The sequence below is a fragment of the Ahaetulla prasina genome, chromosome 4 (assembly GCF_028640845.1).
Source record: "Ahaetulla prasina isolate Xishuangbanna chromosome 4, ASM2864084v1, whole genome shotgun sequence".
Lineage (NCBI taxonomy): Eukaryota > Metazoa > Chordata > Lepidosauria > Squamata > Colubridae > Ahaetulla > Ahaetulla prasina.
The window spans coordinates 11644791-11654731 of record NC_080542.1 but is presented as its reverse complement, the minus strand read 5'-3'; the positions used below and the strand labels follow the sequence as shown (position 1 = coordinate 11654731).

At 38.8% G+C, this 9941-nt stretch overlaps 4 non-coding genes across 4 annotated transcripts; 3 read left to right on the top strand and 1 right to left on the bottom strand.

Moving 5' to 3' along the window:
• The first annotated feature begins 241 nt into the window (after window positions 1-241).
• On the top strand, window positions 242-313 carry TRNAD-GUC (transfer RNA aspartic acid (anticodon GUC)). Its single transcript has one exon. It is a non-coding gene; the product is annotated as a tRNA-Asp (tRNA).
• Window positions 314-3333: 3020 nt separating this feature from the next.
• TRNAK-UUU (transfer RNA lysine (anticodon UUU)) lies at window positions 3334-3406 on the top strand. The gene has a single exon. It is a non-coding gene; the product is annotated as a tRNA-Lys (tRNA).
• Window positions 3407-4793: 1387 nt separating this feature from the next.
• On the top strand, window positions 4794-4866 carry TRNAK-CUU (transfer RNA lysine (anticodon CUU)). The gene has a single exon. It is a non-coding gene; the product is annotated as a tRNA-Lys (tRNA).
• A 4351-nt stretch (window positions 4867-9217) lies between these two features.
• Window positions 9218-9299, bottom strand: TRNAL-AAG (transfer RNA leucine (anticodon AAG)). The gene has a single exon. It is a non-coding gene; the product is annotated as a tRNA-Leu (tRNA).
• Window positions 9300-9941: the final 642 nt, after the last annotated feature.

The window sequence follows — 9941 nt, the reverse complement described above, 5'->3', positions numbered from 1 at the left end:
AATAAAATAAAATAAAATAAAATAAAATAATAAAATAAAATAAAATAAAATAAAATAAAATAAAATAAAATAAAATCTCTTTGTGTTGCTGTTAAAAACTTTATTCCAAAATTCAAAATAGAATAATACTTTTATTTGGTCATCCAAACACCTCCAAAGATCAATATATTTTTCTTGTGGACTAGCAACTGAATAGCATAGTTTTTATACAGTGCTGAAAAAAAGCCATTTTTAATCTCTTTCTTCGTTAGTATAGTGGTAAGTATCCCCGCCTGTCACGCGGGAGACCGGGGTTCGATTCCCCGACGGGGAGAACATAATTTTATTTTTTGTTGTTGTTCTACCTTTCTAAGAGGAATGAAAAGCAGAAAACATGGAATAATTTTCATTTTTTAATCTCTATTTCATGGTTTAAATAGGGCACTTTACAGTGAAGTATCTTTTCTTTTATGTACACTGAGAGCATATGCACCAAGACAAATTCCTTGTGTGTCCAATCACACTTGGCCAATAAAAAAAAATAAAATTCTATTCTAAAAACTCTTGGGAGTCTTTATTAACAGTAACAGAGCTGGAAGGGATCTTGGAGGTCATCTAGTCCAACCCCCTGCTCGCCCAGGAGACCTGCACTGGGGATTCGAACCACCAAACTGCCGACCTTTCTGATCAGGCTTGTCACCTAGTCAGGCTAATAAGTCAGTCCTTGGTGTTCTCTGAGCTTCGTTGTTTTTTTGCGGACGTCTCATAACCAAACTAGGTAACATCATCAATGTTTGTGCAGTAGTACACAGCACATTAGCACTGATGATGTTACCTGATCTGGTTAACGAAACCAAGAAAACAACTAAGTTCCGAGAGCAACCAGGAGCCCTCATTTCAAGCCTGGGCTTCAAATATTTTCCTTTATTGCTACAACTGTTTTTGTGTGTGTGTGTGTGTGTGTGTGTGTTTGTGTGTGTGTGTGTAATTCCAGGAAACCAGAGTTATAACTTGCAGTAGAAGCACCTTCCGGATGCCTTCCTTAAAAATAAAGAAAAATTGGTATTGATCAGGTTGCACAGGTGAACAGCCAAAGGAAAACGATGAATTCAACAATATTTACTCATGGGGGTGAGAGGAAGGGAAAAACCCTCCAAACGGCGATGTCCACAGACACTTCTCTTTTTTTAAAAAAATAATAATAATTTTATTTTATACACAAACAAACACATAATACATCAGTCCTTCCGTGTGTCATTTTGATGTTTCTTCAGTGACTTCTTCTTGTCACTCCTGCTATCTTCATATTTTCTTAGTCTGTTACAACATCACTCCCACAATACAATTCTTTTATCATAACATTCTCTCATCTAGCTTATTTATCTATATCTCTTTTCTAACCAGTGATAGAATCGTCCCCATATCTTAAAATATTCTCTCTTTCTTTTCTTTTATGTACACTGAGAGCCTATGCACCAAGACAAATTCCTTGTGTGCTCAATCACACATGGCCAACAAAAAATTCTATTCTATTCCTTTAATTCTCAAAGTTAATCTATTCATTTCTGCACAGTCTAGAATTTTTTTAATCACTTCCCCTTCCGAAGGGATTTTTTTTCTGCTTTCCATCTTTGCGTCAATACTATCCACACTGCAGTTATTACATGTATAATCAAATACATATTTCCTTTACTGATTTTCTCTGGAAGGATACCCAACAGGAACAGCTGGGGTTTTAAGTCAATATGTTGTTGTGTCATTTCTTCTAACCATGTCTTAAATTTTACTCCAATAGTTTCTAGCTTCTGAGGACGTCCACCACATATGATAATTTGACTGCACGAGTCAAAAAGAGGGCTGTGAAAATATTTACACATCCCTCACATCCTGGACATAAACTGTTTCAACTCCTACCCTCAAAACGATGCTATAGAGCACTGCACACCAGAACAACTAGACACAAGAACAGTTTTTTCCCGAAGGCCATCACTCTGCTAAACAAATAATTCCCTCAACACTGTCAAACTATTCACTAAGTCTGCATTACTATTAATCTTCTCATAGTTCCCATCACCCATCTCCTTCCACTTATGACTGTATGACTGTAACTTTGTGACTTGTATCCTTATGATTTATATTGATATTGTTTCCTGATTGCTTATTTGTACCCTATAGCTATCATTAAGTGTTGTACCTTATAATTGTTCATGAACATATCTTTTATTTTATGTACACTGAGAGCATATGCACCAAGACAAATTCCTTGTGTGTCCAATCATACTTGGTCAATAAAAAAAATCTATTCTAATTCTATTCTAATTCTAATTCTATTCTATTTCTATTTCTATTCTATTCTATTTTATTCTATGCTGATTCAGTTTTACAGAGGAATTATTGAGTCTGTCATTTGCACCTCTATAACTGTCTGGTTCGGTTCTGCAACCCAGCAAGAAAAACACAGACTTCAGAGGATAATTAGAACTGCAGAAAAAATAATTGCTACCAACCTGCCTTCCATTGAGGACCTGTATACTGCACGAATCAAGAAGAGGACCGTGAAAATATTTACAGATCCCTCACAACCTGGACATAAACTATTTCAACTCCTACCCTCAAAACGATGCTATAGAGCACTGCACACCAGAACAACTAGACACAAGAACAGTTTTTTCCCAAAGGCCATCACTTTGCTAAACAAATAATTCCCTCAACACTTTCAAACTATTTACTAAATCTGCACTATTAATCTTTTCATCGTTCCCATCACCAATCTCTTTCCACTTATGACTGTAACTTTGTTGCTGGTAATCCTTATGATTTATATTGATATATTGACCATCATTTGTGTTGTAAATGTTGTCCCTTGATGAAGGTATCTTTTCTTTTATGTACACTGAGAGCATATGCACCAAGACAAATTCCTTGTGTGTCCAATCACACTTGGCCAATAAAAAATTATATTCTATTCTGTTCTGTTCTGTTCTGTTCTGTTCTGTTCTGTTCCTATTCTATTCTAATTCTAATTCTAATTCTAATTCTATTTCTATTTCTATTATTTCTATTCTATTCTATTCTATTCTATTCTATTCTATTCTATTCTATTCTATTCTATTCTATTCTAATAGGATCCTGGTGTCGACCATAGACACTTCTTAAGCCATATCCTGAAAGTACGTTTTATTTTCATAGGACAGGTGTGAAAATGGTTGATGGGGAGAATTCTTTCTCATGCTTTCAACTGCAAAGGTCTTCAGTTGAAAAGTTAGACATTTTTCATTCGAAAAATAGAAATTTTCCAGAACTGGCCAACTTAGTGGGTGGCTTTCACCAGGTGTTCAATGGTAAAAGTTCAGAGCCTGGATAGCTCAGTCGGTAGAGCATCAGACTTTTAATCTGAGGGTCCAGGGTTCAAGTCCCTGTTCAGGCGATTAATTTTTTTTTCTTTCTTCAATGCTTTATATAATTTCTTATCTTGCTGCACACGACCCATTTCTGACAAGAACTATAAAGACCAAGGAACACAGATGTACAATGAGTAATTCTTGGGGCTTGGAAACATCGTTTTTTTGCTTTTTCTTCTCCTTGTTTTAGTTTACCTACGAAGTTTCTGTAACTAATATGCAAACAAACCAGGCTGTACTTTGAACAGGAACGGAATTTGGAGATCATATTTTAATTTGCTTTTCTTTTCTTTTCTTTTTAACCACAGCTGTTTCCTTTTTTTTAATGTCTGGGAAGAACTATCCATGTGGTTCAGTTCCAAGCTGGGAGAAAGGCAGTGGAGACAAAATGGAGGCTGGAGGCTGACTGATAAAGCAGAACCACCAAACACGTGTTATTCTGGACAGCTGACCCCCATGGAGTTGAGAGTGGGGGCTATTTATACCGTCTCTTGGGCTTTGCACTTGAGCTTCCTGTTCCTGCGCAAGAACATGTATTCTATTGGCTGTCGTCAGATTCCCACGGGGCCCATGTACAAATCGGAGGAGTCTGTCTGAGCTACGTTTGGTTGACGTTTGGGCTGATGCAATGAAGGGGCTTGTTGGGGAATTCCTATTGTGGCTGAGGGCTAATTCCCTCAGATCCAATTCCCTTGTTGGATCTTGAGTGAGGGTATTTGCTTATGAATAGAGCTATCTATCCCTTTATCTCTTAAGTGCTGACATCTGCTGAGGGCTATTAAGGGGAGGGAGGGAGGGAGGGAGGGAAAGGAAGGGAAAGGAAAGGAAGAAAGGAAAGGATAGGAAAGGAAAGGAAAGGAAAGGAAAGGAGGAGAGAGAATGGGAGGGGAGGGAGGGAAGGAAAGGAAAGGAAAGGAAAGAAAGGGAGGGAAAGGGAGGGGAGGGGAGGGGAGGGAGGGAAGAAAGGGAAGAAGGAGAGGGGGAGGGGGAAGGAAGGGAAAGGAAAGGAAAAGAAAGAAGGGATGGGAGGGGAAGGAAAGGAAGGGAAGGGAAGAGAAGGGAGGAAGGGAAGGGAAAAGAAAGGAAAGGATGGGAAAAGAAAGGAAAGGGGAGGGGAGGGGAGGACGGAAGGGAGGGAGGTAGAAAGGCAAGTTGCTTTCCTTTTAGGGCGAAATGCAACGTAGCACCCCCACATGTTGAAAATCTGCTCTGGAGAAAAGCATTTTATTGAATAAACCCCAAAGTTCAGAAGGGTCTAATAGCCCCCGCAGATTGTTACGGCAAATAGAAGAAAATCAACTCAAGGTTGTTAGAGAGAAGGGAAAAAATGTTCCCCCCGCAACCACAATCAACTTTCATTCGCTGTCAGCAGCATGAAAACTAATAGGATCAATCCCATCGCTTCTATTAACAGCCCGGCTAGCTCAGTCGGTAGAGCATGAGACTCTTAATCTCAGGGTCGTGGGTTCGAGCCCCACGTTGGGCGCAAACACTTTTTTTGTTCCCCTAGGCCTTTTAAAATCCTAATCTTCAATTTGGAAGTTTCCACTTCAGTCCGTTTAGGTGGAATCTGTAACGAAATCTGGTCCCGCAAGCTTTCGGATTTAGCGTTTCTCCAAATTTCGGTGCCTGCTCCAAAAACGAATGGACTATATATCATGATGTATGGTGATATATAGTGATGTTATGCAGGCTGATTTTTTAAAAATTTTATTTTAAAATAAAATTATTTTTATTTTGCTTTAGTCTTGGGCGTTAAAGCAGCTCCGCCGTCTGCTGGTTCATGACGACTGGGGAAAGGGATCTGGCGATCCATTCCGGCTTGTGAATGAAATCTAATTGGCGGGACGAATTTGGGATTTTATGTCCATCAACGCTGCAGAAAAAAACGTGGTTTATTATAACAGTTAGTGAGTTACTTCCAAGACTTCCAAGACCAAGGGATCTTTAAAAAAAAAAAAACCACGGGAAGGCACAGAATATTTTTTTATAGAAGCAGGAAATCTTTTTTTTTAAAAAAAATATATTTTTATTGCAGCTTTTTCTTCATTTGACGTCACCATTTCAATTTTGCAACAGCTATCTCCTGGTGGTATCAACTTCTTTTTAAAAAAAAAAATAGACGTGATGTTCTATTTACAGATGTTATCTGTAACTCCTACCTTCTGTAGGAAGGGAACTTCACCCAGGCAGTGTTGAGCAAAAGGAAACCAAGCAAGGGCACATCATAATAACAAAAGACACTGGCTCAGAATTAAATCTGGCCAGGGAAAAACCCACAAACCTCAAGGCTATTTAAAAGACAATACCAAGAAATACAGGAAAGGAAATAATTAGGTCACACAGACATAGCCGACCAAATAAAGGAATAGATTAGATCACAAGCCTGAATAGATTAACTTCAGTCAAAGCATATGGAAAACAACTAAGGGAAGGGAGAATACTTAAAGGAAATCAAATCGTTAGAATGAACAGATTAAACCGGAACGCACGCCCGAACACGAAACCCACCCACATTAACATAATCAGAAAGACAAAACACAGAAAACTTAGCAAGCACACACACAAAGGGAAATCCCATCAAGTACTCCCAAAACAAAGAAATGTAAAGGGAAAAAGAGTATAAAAAATGTACACTTACTGTATATGGTTGTCAGCTCACCCAGGAACGCTGTCCTTGCGCTTGCTGGATTCGTCTTCCTGAAAAATAAAGAAACCTCGCTTTCACGCAGCTCGCTTCGATCTCAATTCCTTCTAATACTTCGGCAACGCTCCAATCTGCTGGAGAGGAGCTCCCAGCCGGGAAATTCGAACCCATACGGAGAACGATCTATCACTTCAAAACGACGCTACAGAGCATTGCACACCAGAACAACTAGACACAAGAACAGTTTTTTCCCCGAAGGCCATCGGGGCTAAACAAATAATTCCCTCAACATTGTCAAACTATTTACTAAATCTGCACTACCATTAATCTTCTCATCGTTTTCATCACCAATTTCTTTCCACTTATGACTGTATGGCTAACTTTTTGTTGCTATCATTAAGGGTTAAATTGTAACCTATGACCATCATTTGTGTTGTAAATGTTGTACCTTTGATGTATTTTTTTTCTTTTTTCTTTTCCTTTTATGTACACTGAGAGCATAATATACACCAAAACACAAAAATTCCTTGTGTGTCCAATCACACTTGGCCAATAAAATTCTATTCTATTCTATTCTATCCTAATTGCGACCATTTTTTCCTCTTATTCATACAGTATAGTCCATAGGGGGTTGGAAAAAAAAAAATAGAAACTTGACATTATACAACATAACCTACCTCTGTATTGTTTCCAGGGTGCCAACAGAATTCTCTATACGTTTATATCGTTCTGTATATATTTTTTTAATTGACAGTTTTGTACAGTGTGGGAAAGGCAAGGAAATCTTAGGGGTCTGTTTGGATGACCAGTTAGGGGTGGGGGAGAAGCTTAAACCGGTCCTTCTCTAAAACAGGTATCTGACATTACCTGTATGATCGGATTTCTATTGTTAGGCAAAACGGCCCTTTTTCGGTCCATTGTGAACGGAGATGGAACGTTGAGATAATAGGGGGCGTGTCCTTGACTGAAGATGGAACGCTGAGATAATGGGGGGCGTGTCCTTGATTGAAGATGGAACGTTGAGGTTTCTCACCTCATTACTGTGTTGCAATTCGTTTTGTTAGGAATGGCAAGAAGGTGGACCCAGGTGTCTAAAGGTTTGAATATTTATTTCTTTGTTACATTTCTTTCTCGCCTATCTCGCCCTGAGGCTATTCTAGCTATTCTTTCTTTCTTTCTTTCTTTCTTTCTTTCTTTCTTTCTTTCTTTCTTTCTTTCTTTCTTTCTTTCTTCCTTTCTTCCTTCCTTCCTTCCTTTCTTTCTTTCTCTTCCTTCCTTCCTCCCTCCCTCCCTCCCTCCCTCCCTTTCCTTCTTAACTTTGTTGCTTGTATCCTTACAATTTATATTGTTTCCTGATTGCTTATTTGTAACCTATGACTATCATTAAGTGTTGTATCATTAAGTGTTAAATTTGTACCCTATAACTATCATTGTTGTGCCTTGATGAAGGTATCTTTTCTTTTATGTACACTGAGAGCATATGCACCAAGACAAATTCCTTGTGTGTCCAATCACACTTGGCCAATAAAAAAAAAAATCTTCTTTCTCTTCCTTCCTTTCCTTTCCTTTATATCAGTATAAATCAGTATAGATTTATATCAGTATAAATCGTAAGGATACCAGCAACAAAGTTACAGTCATAAGTGGAAGGAGATGGATGATAGGAACAAAGAGAAGATTAATAGTAGTGGAGACTTAGAGAATAGTTTGACAGTGTTGAGGGAATTATTTGTTTAGCAGAGTGATGGCCTTCGGGGGGGAAAACTGTTCTTGTGTCTAGTTGTTCTGGTGTGCAGTGCTCTATAGCGTCGTTTTGAGGTTAGGAGTTATTTATTTTTATTTATTTATTAAATTTCTATACCGCCCTTCTCCCGAAGGACTCAGGGCGGTGTACAGCCAGAATAAAAACACAGAATATATACAATTAAAAGAATTTAAAATGAACTATTACTATATGGCCGATAATTAAAACAATAAAAAATTTAAAATATTATTAAAATATTATTAAAACCCCAATTTAAAATCAACTATTTATGCCAGTCCTGCTTGAATGAATAAATATGTTTTAAGCTCACGATGGAAGGTCCGAAGATCAGGCAGTTGACGTAAGCCAGGGGGGAGTTCGTTCCAGAGTGTTGGTGCTCCCACAGAGAAGGCCCTACTCCTGGGGGCCGCCAGCCGACATTGTTTGGCGGACGGCACCCTGAGAAGGCCCTCTCTGTGAGAGCGTACGGGTCGATGGGAGGCATAAGGTAACAGCAGGCGGTCTTGTAAGTTGAAACAGTTTATGTCCAGGATGTGAGGGGGTCTGTAAATATTTTCACATTTCCCTCTTTTTTGACTGGTGCAGTATACAGGTCCTCAGTGGAAGGCAGGCTGGTAGCCATTGTTTTTTTTCTGCAGTTCTAATTATCCTTTTCTATTAGTAAGAATCTATTATTCTTATCACAAAGAAATGAAAAGAAGTGTGTAAGCATAACCGTAGCAAAGTGATGGAACAACAGAATAAATAATGAAAAAGAAAAAAAAATACAGCAATATGAGAATAAAAGACGGGTGGGCGGGCGGGGAAGAGGGAAGAGAGGGGAGTATGGTAGTACGGTGACATGGTCAGGCATGTTTTATTGTCATCTCTCTTCCCAAGTGGTTGCTGTCAGTGGTTCTTTTCATTTATAATTTTAAGATTTCTTTGGGTGGTTGCTTTTTGTAATTTTCCTTCGTTCTCCCACCCAGAGTCTTGATTTGGTGGCTAAACTAATAAGTATATCTTTAGGGCTAGAAGTAGCCTTTTTTAACCCCACAAAAGGAAAATGTCCCTGGAGTCAAATTTGGCTTCTGGAGAAATATATGCATATTATAAACAGTTTTTATTTTTTTGGCAGGCAAAAACATGGAAACCGCTGCCATTCAAAATTTTTTTTTTTTTTTTGGTCACAACAGTATATACAATCATCAACATAAACAATAACCCATCATGAGAGAAAAAAAGTATATATAAGTAAAAGTATAAGTAAAAATCTGCATAAAATACTATAATGAAGAGAACAATAGGACAGGAACAGTAGGCACTTTTGTGCTCTGCTTTCTCACGAGGCAGAAAAAACATTTTTAGATGAATACCGCTTCGCTTTGGTTTTGGCAGATGTCTCAAAACGGGAGGAGGGGGAATATTTTTTCAAAATGTACCCGTTGGCAGCGGTGGGATTCGAACCCACGCCTCCGAAGAGACTGGAGCCTTAATCCAGCGCCTTAGACCGCTCGGCCACGCTACCGTCCTCTTAAAAGCTGTATAGATGGCTCGGAAATGCTGGGAGTCGAAGTCCACACAGGTCTTAAAAGCTGCCAAGTTTTGAACACTAACTGCTTTCTCAAGGGTGTCTCGCTTTTTCAACACGACAGTGGGGAGAATCAATGGAAGCTCCTGTCTAGAGTTGAAGAAGCTTTTTGGATGAGAAGCGAAACGTCTTCAAAAGGAAAAAACAACAACAAGAAAGTCCTGAAAAAAAGCACCTTTGGGACACAAGACTTCAAGGATGTCTTGTAGCCTCAACATCAGGACCCTGGGGAATAATAATAAGTTCATTACTCCGATGAAAAGCAGCTATTGAAATCACAACGGGAAACCAGAGGGAGGGGGAGAGAGGGCGGAGTCGAGATTTGGGCGCGAGATTCAAATTCGAAAAGAGCTTTGGATCTAAAAGCCAGGAAGAGAACGTTTAAACTCCTCCAAAACTTCGCTTCTCCGGCTCGCAAGGTTAAAAGACACAACCAGTTACATTGACACTTGGATAGGATTCTAGGCTACGCCTGGTTTTCTAAGAAAAAGAACCCTTTCTAGATTGCATGACCACAATGAGGACAAATAGAATAGAATAGAATAGAATAGAATAGAATAGAATAGAATAGAATGTATT